Source organism: Theobroma cacao, chromosome 5 (genome assembly GCF_053813885.1).
Source record: "Theobroma cacao isolate CCN51 chromosome 5, ASM5381388v1, whole genome shotgun sequence".
In the NCBI taxonomy this organism is placed as follows: Eukaryota; Viridiplantae; Streptophyta; class Magnoliopsida; order Malvales; family Malvaceae; genus Theobroma; species Theobroma cacao.
Window position 1 is genome coordinate 11,272,581 of NC_142643.1, and position 13,684 is coordinate 11,286,264.

Consider the following 13,684-nt stretch of genomic DNA (forward strand, 5'->3'; position numbering starts at 1 on the left):
TGATTTGGTTACCATAGGCTCACTAAGGTAAGATTACTATGAATTTAGATTGTTTATACTATAGATTCATGATTAGGATGAAGACTAAATGCTCATTTTAAAATTAGAAAAAGATTAGTTAGTGTTTGGTTGAAATCATGGGATTTTTTAATCATTGTTAGATGCTGTTAAAGGTTTCGATATTTAGCCTTAGGCAAAGTTGTTGATTTGAAGTGCTAAAGAAGGAGCACTCTTCGTATTTGTGAGTAGATATAGCGTTATTAAATTATTTTGATATATCTATAAGCAATGCCTTGTCAATGATTTAGCACTAAATATTGTTTGACTAATTATTTGTTTAATAAAAAGATTTTAATAATGGATTCCATGTTTCAAATATGGTTTTAAATGTGTATATATACATATACATATAATATATGTATGTATGCATGTATGTATCATTACGTATTTAGTTTTGTGCATGGAGAACAAGTACTTTGATGGTTTAAAACATCAATTCTAAATTTAGTTTAAATGATGTGTTAAACGATATGTGAAATTACGTGTTGGTGTTGATAAAGTATGACTGAAACCTTAGCGTAGGTTTGCTTATTTTGGAAAGATGAACTTAGTTGATGGCGTCATAAGAATTACATGTCTTCAGTACGATTCAATATATCGTTATTCACTTGGGCCACATGCCTCTTAGCATGTTTAGTATACCTTACTCATTTAGGCCACATACCTTTTAGCATGTTCAGTATACCTTACTCATTTGGGCCACATGCCCCTTAGCATGTTCAATTTATCACTATCACTATGGGTCACATGCCCTTAGCATGATCTGTACTACCATCATAATTGATTACATGTTCCCAGCATGTTTAGTCTACATGCCTTAACATGTTCGCTTTATAGGCCTTTAGCATATTCTGAATACGCATATTAAGATAGAGCCATAGATAGACATGTCTTGTTGAATATGAATTGGGACTTGGATGGTAATATTTATGCTTGAAGTTTGGAATTTGATGTTGATTGTATTTGTATATGTAGTGGTTCATTAGAACCCATGCTTGTACATGTATCTTGACTTAATTAATGTCTGGAATGTGAGTGATTGTTAGTAGGGTAGTTGCCCTTTCTTTGGTCTTTTAATCTAGGTATTTAAGTGTCACGACCTGAAACTCCCATCGAGCTCGTGACAACCGCCGCGACGTCTCGATAGGCACTCATTACCCCGAATGCCGATCGTAACCCCGCAAGGCTTAGCATCAGCTTCCGCATCTCCCCAGTGAGCGACAGTTATTAAATCTCACATTTCAAAAAAATCATAAGTCATTTCCAAATCAAAATAATAAAATATTACTTTTTGGCTCACAGGGGCATTTTTGTCATTTTTCTTCTAAAATACCGAAACTCGCCAAAAACATGGTGTAAAAGCTAAATATATTCATACATACTTTAAATCAAATAATTGAAGAATAAAATTACTTTTACAGTGACACGTGGGCCCCCAACTGACTAAGAAGATGTAGGGCTATGAACCCTTACTTTCTAGGATGCAACTCCGAGATTAATTCTCGTCTTAATCAACTATCAACAAATTGTCCTGAGCCTGAAAAATGGATAGGAAGAGGGGTGAGATTATGATTACATAATCCCAGTGAGTAGACAGACATCATCAAAATAATCTAAAGCCGAGTAATAGGAGACAATTAAAATAATTCATCCCAACCCATATAAATAATTGGATTTCATTCAATTACTCAACATGGCTTATGCACTTTTCAAAAACTTGGCCCTTGTCAAAAATTCATTCTCGGGGATACCCCGCGGAGGCATCTTACCGAGACCGCCCAGGCTGTTTATTGTCACACACACAAACACATTTCACCTCTGACAACACAGCCGTTCCTTGGTGTTGGCTGAGTCTCACTCTCACGTGGTGGTCAGTGTGAAGTGTACTCAAATCTTACCTCGGGAGTTATCCTACGCACCTCTCCAATCGAGGTAAGCTCAATAATTGGGAACCGTGCCCCTCTAATTAGGTTGGCCCACGGAACCCCCGTCACTGCAATGCCCACTTTATAATCTACCAACCAATAAAATCACAATAATATGACATGGCTCACTTAACACATTCAAGGCAAATCAAAGCAGTTCACATATTCTTTAAATCATAAAAATAACCAGTCATGCCCACATTTATCATAAGCCATTTAATGTAAAATCATGAATAAACAACACAATCATAGTATAGGTCTCCAATTACTCTATTTTTGAAATCATTATTAAATTTTTAAAAATATTATAAAATTATTTTATAAAATCCCATTTTCCCATAAAACACAATAATTTTCCAATTAAAACATTTTTTCATAAAATCACACAATTAAATAAATCTACTCTAGATAATTAAGACGATAGTAAGTTTACTCACTTTCTAGGAGTCGATATACTCCTATTTTCAGTCCGCGGGTACAGTCCTTTACCCGTATCTAATGGCTCACCACCTAGCCATAATCCATGGCACATATTTCAATTAAATTGTGTCTAACAGTCATAAGCTATTTCAGGCTCGATATATATGCATGATATGAAATAAAAATGCACAGGTAGCCATCTAGACCCGGTATTGACCTAAGTCGATTTTTCATCCAATAAATTGGCCAATGTGTCCAATTTCACTCCAATTTTCTCCATTTCTTTTCCAATCCCTCAATTCACCAAGCACAACTAATTAACACACAATTAGGTAAATTTATCTTCACTTTTCTTCTTAGAACTTTCGGCCATTGAAGGTTCATGGGGAAAATGGATTCTTTTCTTGTTGTTTTGTTTCTAAACATGTTTAACTAACTCTAAACACCAACATAACTCAAAATCAAACAATTCCAACATCTTTCTCTCTCCATACCCATTTTGACCAGCCATGATTTCATCATGAAAACATGTAATTTAACCATGGAAATTAAGGAAAAATGCATGGGTAAGGTAAATCAGTAGCAAAATCAAAGAAATTTTACCTTTGCTTGATCAAATCCTTGAATTCCAACACTTTCTCTTTGATTTTTCCCACCTAGGGTTTGTTCTTCCTTGGTTTCTGTTCTCTTCTGGTTTGGCTGATCACTATGGGAGAAATGGGCTGATTTTTTGCCTTTTTATAAAGAAATAATAAAATAATAAAAACATGACACATGATATTTCCTTATTGGCTCAAATTTTAAATATTTGACTTTTAATTCTTTAATTCTCCACCACACATTTCTCATGTTTATCCATTTCCATGATGAATAAAATCTCTTGGTCTTGACAAGTGTCGGGGGTGAAAATTTACCGATTTGCCCCCGGGGTGGCAAAATTACCATTTCACCTTTATACTCCAAATTATACCGAAATTAAAGTTTTTCACTTCTAAACTTCAAATCATACTCCAATAAGTCAAATGGACCAAAAAAATCTTTTCTAAAATTCCCATTTTGTCCCCAAGTGGCAAATGACCATTTTACCCCTAGATAGTGAAAATTCCGGTTTGACTCCAAATTGATCCTCGAACTCCGAATTACCATTTTGAGTCATCCATGAACTGTGAAACTCTTAATTTCACCTTAAAATTCCTATTTGAACTAGTTCGAGGCTTAATCGACTCAATGGTACCATTAGGGACAATATATTCTTTTAACGATTCCTCGAACTTTCTAAATCTGCAAACATTCTATTGAGCATGTAAATGACGTCGTAATTATTTTATAGAACAGGGTTTGACATTAAGCATGAAATCTGGAGATTTTGAATCAGGTATCGATACCTAATCATTTAAATGCCTTGGAAGGCATTAGGTGTTCTAAGTATCGGTACCTTTGAAATATGTAGCGATACTTGTAGGCTAGTGGGCCCTCTGTGTGAAAGGTATTGATACCTATGGTGAAGGTATCGAACCTAACTACTAAAATGCCCAGGGGGAATTCTGTATGAACAAGAATCAATACCCATTGCATATATTTGAAAAATCTATGCTTTTAAAAGGGTTTTAAGATGCTTTTGGTCTTGCCACTTTAAAGCAAACTCTTTTGAGGTTTCTTTTGCTTTTGAATCTTCTAAATGAGATTCAAAACACTTTTCTCACATGTTTATGAATAAGGATGCGGATTTAAAGTAAGATTGCATATTTGATTAAATGTGCTCTTTGTACAAACACTCATGCCTTAGCTTGTTCCCCTTCCCCATATTTGCTCATTGAGTTTTTATAACTCACACATGTAACTTCTATTTGGTTTTCAAATCCATAGATTGTTGGATCAGCATCAATGGAGAGCTTTCCATCCACTATATTGGTAGGTGTATGTTATGGAATCTGGTAAATGTTGTCTCCCTCAAGTCAACTCTGTTGGTCTGTTTAGAGTTTGCCTGTTCTATGTTATGACACTTTGTTTTATGGTTGTAATAAGTTTAAGTACTTATTTATTTAGCCAAGATGTAGCATTTGTTTGTACATTTCTATATGTTTTGAACTTATCTTTATTCCAAATGTTTGAGCACATGATTGTGCACTTGGATTTTCATACATATATTCTAAATTTTGATGATGTTTATGTACACTTACGTATTGTGTAGTTGTAATGAGATTAATCTCATAGTAAGATATTATACTTTGAATATATGTCTGTCAATATCTAAGACTTGCATGAGTTGAGTGGATGTTGCTTACTTGGACCCTTGCACCTATCAGGGCCCAGATTTGAGTCGTGATAAATGCTTTCACACCTACATTAAAATTTTAAACCACAATCAACTATAATCAGTTAACTTAATATGTTAACTAATTAAATGTTCCTTAAGATGTTCTTCAAGTTTTTAAGTTCTTTGAGTAGTTAATTGATTAACTTGTTAACTAATTAAGTTGTCTTAACTAAGCAATTCTTTGGCCTTGTCAACTTGAATCCTTTTTCAAATTTATGCCATTCTTTCCAAAAGATATGTAAAATTGTAAATCAAAGCATGTATACTTAAACACACTTGTTAGACTTAAAAAGGGATGTTTTATAATCATAAAAAGAATATGGAGTCCATAGATTCAGCTCTAAAGGAGACTGTTATCCTTAAATTGTTGTACATATGTATATGTGTAATCAATGATAGAGTGAAAAACTTAGCCAAGTTTCTTCTAAGAAGCTTTCATAAAGATAATAGTTTTCCCACTAGGATGCAGGTGGACTCTTAGAAACATTATACCTAAGATACAATAAGTAAGAGAATAGAGAATCACATTTAACTACACTTCTAAGATTCTTTTAAGCACACTTGAACTGAACCTAAAAAAATAATGCAAATGAAGAGTGGGAGAGTTTAAGAATGATTGATTGTTAGATGTTGTAAAGGCTATTAGAGAGTATTTATAGGCCTCAAACGGTGCTTTAGACACACATTCACAATGAATGTCTCTTTTGAGAAATTGTACCATTTAAAAAATGAAAAGCTACTTTCAAACGTTTAGAAAATTCAAATATGTTTGTTATTGATTAACTCACAATTAGAAATTAGTTGCTCACATTATTCAATTAATTAATCAACTAATTTTCATTTAGAGACTTGAGACCATCAACTAACAGCATTTAGTCAATCAACTTCTTGCAAAGTTTCAACACTTGGTTTCTATGTTACTTTAACTAGCTAACATAACAACTTAATTATCGATTATTACAGGACATTTATGAATTTTCTTCATTCTTTCTTCTTCTTTTTTTACAAATATTGCATATGTATCCAAACTCTATTTAATATATTATAAAATTATTATTGTTAGGAAAAATATATGACTAATATATAACAATGTCCCACTTATTTCCTAATAATGCAATCAATTCAATGATATGTGTAGACGCATTATTTTGTCTGAGATGTCTCACCAAAAAAAATAAAGATAAGTAAAAAATTGAATAAAGTAAAAAGTAAAAAATAAAAAAATAAAAATCTAAAAAAGAGAAAGATAATGATAAAGGTGAAAGAAAGAGAAAAAAAAAAGAAAATTTTTGAATAAAATCGATCTTAATCTACCAATTTCGAAATTAATTTTTTTTTTTAGAGAATCTCAATTCAAGTTAAGAGCAAAACAAAAATAGCTAGAAATACACATTCATCAACAAAGAATTAGGGGAGGAAAAAAAGAACCTAAGCTTAGAAATAAAAATTCTCTTTGAAGTTCTTGGTTTGGGAGTAAGTTTTGGCTTAGGAGTTTATGAGATTTTGGGTGAGGTTTCAATTTAGATTTTAGAGTGCTTGTGGATTGAAGCTAAGGGAAAGTTAATTGTGATTGGTATTTGGTGTTATCGGCAACAAAGAAAGGTGGCCAAAGAAGAAAGCAATCTTAGAACGAAAGGGAAAAGTAGCATTGACAATAGCATAGAAAGAGAACCGGGAAGACAAAAAGTTGGAGTTGGGTTTACAAAAGGGACTTTAGTACTTAAATTAAACGACACCGTTTGGTTCTTAGGATAATTGGCTATGGGCTAACTTATCTAGGCTTGCTTCGTTGGGTTGTTGGATTGGTTGACTGTCTAAGCTCATATCCTTTGATCCTTGGATTACTTAATTGAGGGTTTCATTTGACTAGGCCCATTTCCATTTAATTGTTGGTCCATCCATTAGGTATGGGCTTGAACCTTCATGTTACTTCTCTTATTTATTTATGTTTATGCTTATTTATTTATTTATTTTGTTTTCGGTGTTAATGAAAACACATAAAATATAATAAAAATAAAATTTTGTTTTAGGTAGGTCATAATTTAGGATGAAATTATTACATTCGTAATTGGTAGAATAAAAATTATAAAATAAAAAATAATAAAGATTTGTAACTATTTAAAAACAAATCTTTTAAATGGATTTAAGAGAATTTGCCAGGGGTAATTCTTCTTAAAATTTTCAGAGTAAAAAATAATTATGAGACCTTACCATACGGGTTGGGAGGTAATCTTATAATTTTTTTTTACCAAAAGGGTTTGTTTATAAATAATTAATAAGAACATAGTTAAATAAAGAATTTAAATTTTGTAAGTATAATTTCATAATGAATGTTTAATATAAAATAAATGGAAGTCCTTCTGAAATACCCCATACTTTGATATAGTGATAAATAAAGTTGATCGAATGCAAATTGAGACCAATTAAAATGTTTAGAAGTGATAAAAGACGAAAGGAGTAGTTTAGGATAAAATATTTCGCAAGTGAGAAAATAATAATAATTTTATCGGAGGAGAATTTGTGAGATAAAAGGCGATTTGGAAGTCAAGTGAGACATAATAAGGTATTTTGGGTACCAAGGAGACAAGATAAAATTTTTAGAATAAAATAATGTTTTATTAATAAAATAATATTAAAATATTAATATTTAGCCGGATGTCGAAATCAATCAAGAAGAAGGATCATATGGTGGATCCAAGTGGGGGAGAAGATGACAAGCCCGACTCTACAGAAATATTTGTCATGACATACATGTGGTGGATAGCATGTTTACAAGCTAAGAGAGTCTTGAAAAATTTACAAAAGTCAGTATTGTACCTAGACGTATAACAAAGTTGATTTAAACCTCGAACTAGATCAAATAGAGAATTTATAATGAAATTAAGAATTTTAAAGTCCCAGAATGGGTTAATATGGTGATTCGGAGTTCGAGGATCAATTTGGAGTCAAATTGGAATTTTCGCTATCTAGGGGTAAAATGGTCATTTGCCACCTGGGGACAAAATGGAAATTTTTAGAAAAGATTTTTGGCCCCATTTGACTTATTGGAGTAAGATTTGAGGTTTAGAAGTGAAAAATTTTAATTTCGGTATAATTTGGAGTAAAAGGGTAAAATGGTAATTTTACCATTCGAAATCAAAAATTTAATTTTTTGAAAGGATTTTGATCAAATTTAATTATTTGGAGTGTGAAATGAGTATGAGGAGTGAAAATTATGCATTATGGAAAATTTTCAATTTTTGGGGTAAAAATGTAATTTTTGAAAAGTTCGGGGGCAAAAGTGTAATTTTGAAAAATTTGCTCCACCAAAACTTTGGAAAAATCTGGAAATTTCACTTAAGACTTGGATAAGTCAAAGGGAATGCATGGTGGAAAAAGTAGGACAAATGGATGGCTAGAAAAAAAAATGAATTAATAAAATATTTAAAATATGAATAAAATAATATTATTTCATTAAACAATAAAAAAAGGCATAAAAAAATCAGCCCACCCATTCTTCTTCTTCAACATTCGGCCAAGCAAGAAACAAGAGAGAGAAAGGAGAAAATAAAACCCTAGCTAAGAAATTTAAAGGGAAAATAGGTGGAAATTCAAAAATCAAGTGAAAAAAGGTAACATTTCTTAAATTTGTCTTGTGCTTTACCTTTCCCATGCATTTTCCATCATTTTTCATGGTTGAATCATGTGATTTGAGGATGATTTGAATTCTGTTCATATGGGTTTAGAGAGAGAAAGTTGTTAGATAAATTTGATTTTGAGCTATGTTAGTGTTTAGTGTTAGTTTAGCATGTTTATGAGTAAAACAACAAGAAAAATATTTATCTTCTCCATGAATTTCCCTAGGCCGAATCTAGCCAATGGTATGTGAGGATGAGGTTGACTTTATTTTAAGAGAATTGGGTAGAAAAATGATGAATTATGAGGTTGGAAATTAAATGGGAATTTTCGGTGCAATAAATTGAAATTTTTACCCACTAGGGGTAAAATCATAATTTATAGTCCGGACTGATAAATTGGACCAAATTCACAGTCATTGAGGTATTGTGGATATAATTGGATAATTGAAACTGAAATGGATGGAATTGGAGTCGAATTGGGGATTTTAGGAATTTACACCGTGTATAGGCGAGTTAGGTCGGACATCGCAATTAAGTGATTGTTTAGACATTTCAAATCCTATCTAGTGCATACGCATGGATAAGAGCCTGAAATAATTTATGATAAATTGACACAATTTACTGAATTTTGTGTCATGGATTATGGATAGGTGGTGAGTCAATTGTTTCGGGTAAGAGACTGCACCCGAGGGCGGAAGATAGGAGTATTTCTACTCCTAATACTGTGAGTAAACTTATTATCGTCTTAATTATCTAGAGTAGTTTTATACAACTATGTGATTTTATGAAAAATGGGTTTAAATGGTAAATTGTTATGTTTTAAGGGAAATTGTGATTTTATAAAATGATTTTATAAATTTTCTGAAAAATCGAATATTGGTTTTGAAAATAGAGTAATTGGAGACTGCTAGTTTGTGTTGCAAATTTATGGTTTTAAATTGAATGGCTTATGACAATAAATGAGCATGAATGGCTAAACTGATTTTGGTGTTATAATTATTTATACTATGTATTCAGCCTTGAGAGGCTAGGTTGCGATAAATTGCCATGTCATGCTAGAATAAATTTTATTGATTGGTGGATTATATATTAATTATTTACTGCAGAGGGGGTTCCGTGGACCAGCCTATTAGAGGGGCACGGTAAACTCCATTATATTATTACCTCGAACGGAGAGGCGCGTAGGGTATCTCCTGGGGTAAAGCTTAGGGTTCACTTCACGCTAAACTACCACGTGAAGGGGAACTCAGCCAACGCCAAGGAACGGCTGTATTTTTCTCAAACTAAAAATTATTTTAAGTGTATATGAAATTTTAACAGCCTTGGCGGACTCGGTTAGATGCCCTGCGCAAGGTATCACCGAGTATGAGTTTTGGCACTAGCCAAAGTTTTAAGAAATTCATAAGCCAAGTTGATTACTCGATTTATATGGATTGATTTTATTTGGTTGAAATGAACTGAAAGGTAATGAAATTACAATATGATGACTTATTTTTTTTAATTGTCTCCATTTACTCGGCTTTAGATACTTTAGATGGTATCTGTTTACTCACTGGGATTATAAAATCTCACCCCTTCTTCCTATACATTTTTCAGGCTCAGGACAGTTTGTAAATAGTCGAGTAGGACGAGAACTAAGCTCGGAACTGCATTATAAAAAGTAAGAGTTCACAGTCTTACATCCTCTTGGTCAATTGGAGCCCACGTGTCAGTGCAGATCAAAACTTATATTTTGGTTATTTGTATTTCTATTCATACAATTTTTATTTTACTTTCATGTGCGAAAAAATTATTTACGAATATTTCTATAAAAATTTATTTTATGAGAAAATAGAATATCTTATTTATTATTTTTGAATAGTACTAGTTGTCAACAATTTGCTTTCAAATGAACGTTTTAGATACTTAATTGTTTTTAAATCATTAAATATATATTTTCTGCTTACCTACTACATTTTTAGCAAGTTTTGAGATTTTTGATGAAAAATTACGAAAATACCCCTATGAGCCAAAAAAAAAATATTTTATTGTTCTTATTTGAAAATGACTTATGATTTTTTTGAAATACGAGATTTAATAATTGTTGCTCACCGGGGAGATGCGGAAGTTGATGCTAAGCCTTGCGAGGTTTCAATCGGCATTCGGGGTGAAGAATGTCTGTCGAGGCCTCGCGGCGGTTGTCATGGGCCCGATGGGGAGTTTTGGGTCGTGACACCTTCGATGATGGAATTTCGAGAATTCTATAAAAGATAACTTTCTTGAAAATATTTAGATGAGAAAATATTTCTAAATTTTACCAAAAGGGTTGGGGAATTTAGGAAGATTTTTTCAATATTAAAGGATATTTTATTTATTTTAAAATGATAATAAATTAGAAAAATAGTTAAAGGAAATAAACTAGGTTATCAAAATAAAATTTATTTATTAAGGCTAAAAGGAAAACACATAATTAATTAGGTACCATGTTGAGTTGGCGTTGTAAGGGTGCTAATACCTTTCTCATACGTAACTATAATTCTAAACTTAACTTGTTTCGTACATTGACACCTATCCTTTTAAATGAACCCAAGTCAAGCTTAAGGCTTCGTTAAGAAGTATAGATTCACCTAAACAAAAAAGATTGGTGACGACTTCTCTTTCACATCGAACGGTTGAGTTTACGAACTCACACATTATGACAACTTGGTGACTTTGCTGTGGACTTTGTGAGTCGAGCCTACAATTAACTATGTGATATCCTAAGCCTTAATTAGTTTATTATAATTCGATATTTTATTTTATTTTCCTTAATATTGATTTTAGTCACTCTGTTTGTGTATATGTTCATAATTTGAGATTTGTACATCCCTTTACACACATTATACCTTTGTATACATGCATGAGCCTTATACACATGCTCTATACTTTAGAAAGAAGTAGAGTACCCAGCTCTAGTGAGGTGATAACCTCTTTGTGGGCTTGTGAAATACTTCCACCTAGATTGAACACCTTTCATTAGTAGCTTGTAATGGGTGAGGATTGGGGTGCCTTACTAGTCCAGAGTGGACGACAGTGAAAAACAATTTGGGAGCCTTTAACTTCGTGTGAAACCTTGCCTAACATTTACTAAGTTATAAGAAGCCAAATCTAAGTACGGTTTTACCAAGCCATTGTATAGAAGAGCACCCAAAGCTAGGTACACGTGATAAATACCTTGAAATAATTCATTCATGCATTATTCATAAGCATGCATGCATATTCATTTTGTATTTGTAAACAGTTCGATAATTGTAAAAAATGCAATCATCATTTCATGGCATAAGCACATTCTAATCCATGTTTATGGTAATAAGGAGATCAAAGATAGTTTGACCATCGAAAACCTCGAGGTAGCCTGTTCGTTATTTGTATCATACCAAGTCTTAAAATAGGATCATGGCGGATGAACAGTTGAGTCGAAAAGATAAGATTGAAAAAACTCAAGAAGTGATAATGGAAAAGATGGCAAGATTGGTGGAAATGATGACCACTTATAAAGGGAAAGTGCTAGCTGAAGAACCTTCTACTCTAGGCGATGACAAAAGGGAGCCTTTATATCCAATAGGATTTACTCCAACCTAGATGCATGTTCCTCAACAAGAATACTAGATGCCAGAGCCATTAATTGAGGCATATCAATTCCAACCACTCGCGGGTCAAACTGTTAGGAATTTGAGAATATGGTACCTTGGAAAGCAAGCATATTCTTATGATTATATTCCATTTATTTTATTTGTAATGAAAGTAAATTTTGATAATAAGACAAAGAGTTTGTTTTAAGTAAGTATTTATTATTTATTTATAAGGTACTATCATTCTATTGAGATATTAAAATACATTTGTATGAAGAGCCATACGTAAGAGACATGTATTTTAATTAAATCTAAAAATTGTTAACAGTAATATAATAAAGTTGGTCATTTTTTTATGTTAAGGCTATAGTGTCTATATTACTTTCAATGAAAAGAATGTGATTCATTTTAAGGGAATGATGAGTCTCAAATCATCAAAATGGTTGACTTCGAGTAATGATAATATAATATGAACTAGAATCACGTGAGAATCAAATTTGAGTCTAACCGTTACTTAAATCTTGATATCACACTTACGCATTTGCTTATGGTAGAACTGAAATCCTAATGGAATGTGGACTTGTATTTTATCTCTTTATAATCTTTGATGTAGATGGGCATGATTATTTTAATGTATTGATCTAGACTTCGTATGTTGAGATTATAGTTGAGGTGATCATCCGAGAACATATATCCGAATAGTGGAGTTCATAGTATTAACACTATTTCTAGTGATTTCAGGAAGATTGGTGATTAATCTAGGCCTAGTAGATTGATAAATTAGCTACTCATCACATCTTGATACTCAAAAGATTACAACTAGAGTGTTGGATGACCAATTGCATGAAATTTGAGACTAGGGGACAAATTGACATAAAAGGTAAAACGGTAATTTCATCTTTTGTCATTGGATGGTTATCGGCGTTCACAACATAAGGTTTGCAATTTAGACAACCAATATTGAATATTAAATACTGAATCATTTCTTGTAATTGTAGTTAATCCAATAGTGCAATCATGAATCTATGTTAGAGTGATTTTATGGTAAATAAACTTAAATTATCTTAATGAGATCAAGAATAATTCTAAGTTTATTGGAGTTTGTAATATTTTACATCCAAATGATTCCCCATTTAGCTTCGTAGAATTCAAGTTGTTTAAATTAGAATGCGTATTTTATTTAATTATTTAAATAAATGTTCAAAAATTGTAACTTTGCACAATGTCTTAATTAAGACAAGAGTTGTCTCAATTTAGATAAGGTACTTGTGTTGTCTTAATTAAGACAAGAATTGTCTTAATTTAGACAAGAGTATATGTGTAGATTTAAGATAAGAGATGTCTTATATTATTTTATTTTTGGTAAAACAAAAATTGTCTTGGCAAATAAATATTTTTCTTAAGGCAAGAGTTACCTTAAGATAAAAAATATTTATTAAGATAATTATTGTCTTAAGATAAAATAATAATGGAGGACTTTAATTATAATTAAAGAATTAATTAATTTATTCTTTATTTATAATTAATTATAATTTCTTGATAAATTATATGAGAGTCCTTGTTGGATAAGGATTCCTTTATTTTATTATTAAATCCTTTTAATTAAAGATGGATATTGATAAAATAAAATCAATATTCCTATTTCCACTTGGACAAATAATTATAATTAAATAAATAAATTTTTTATTATTTAATTATAATAATTGGAGGAACATGGTGCAATCATAACATTTTATAAACCAACTTAGACTCTTG

At 31.7% G+C, this 13,684-nt stretch overlaps 1 long non-coding RNA gene across 1 annotated transcript; it reads left to right on the top strand.

The window, feature by feature from the left end:
• The first annotated feature begins 8,240 nt into the window (after window positions 1-8,240).
• On the top strand, window positions 8,241-10,115 carry LOC148762444 (uncharacterized). Its single transcript, XR_016026141.1, has 3 exons — window positions 8,241-8,333; window positions 8,990-9,063; window positions 9,936-10,115. It is a non-coding gene; the product is annotated as an uncharacterized LOC148762444 (long non-coding RNA).
• Window positions 10,116-13,684: the final 3,569 nt, after the last annotated feature.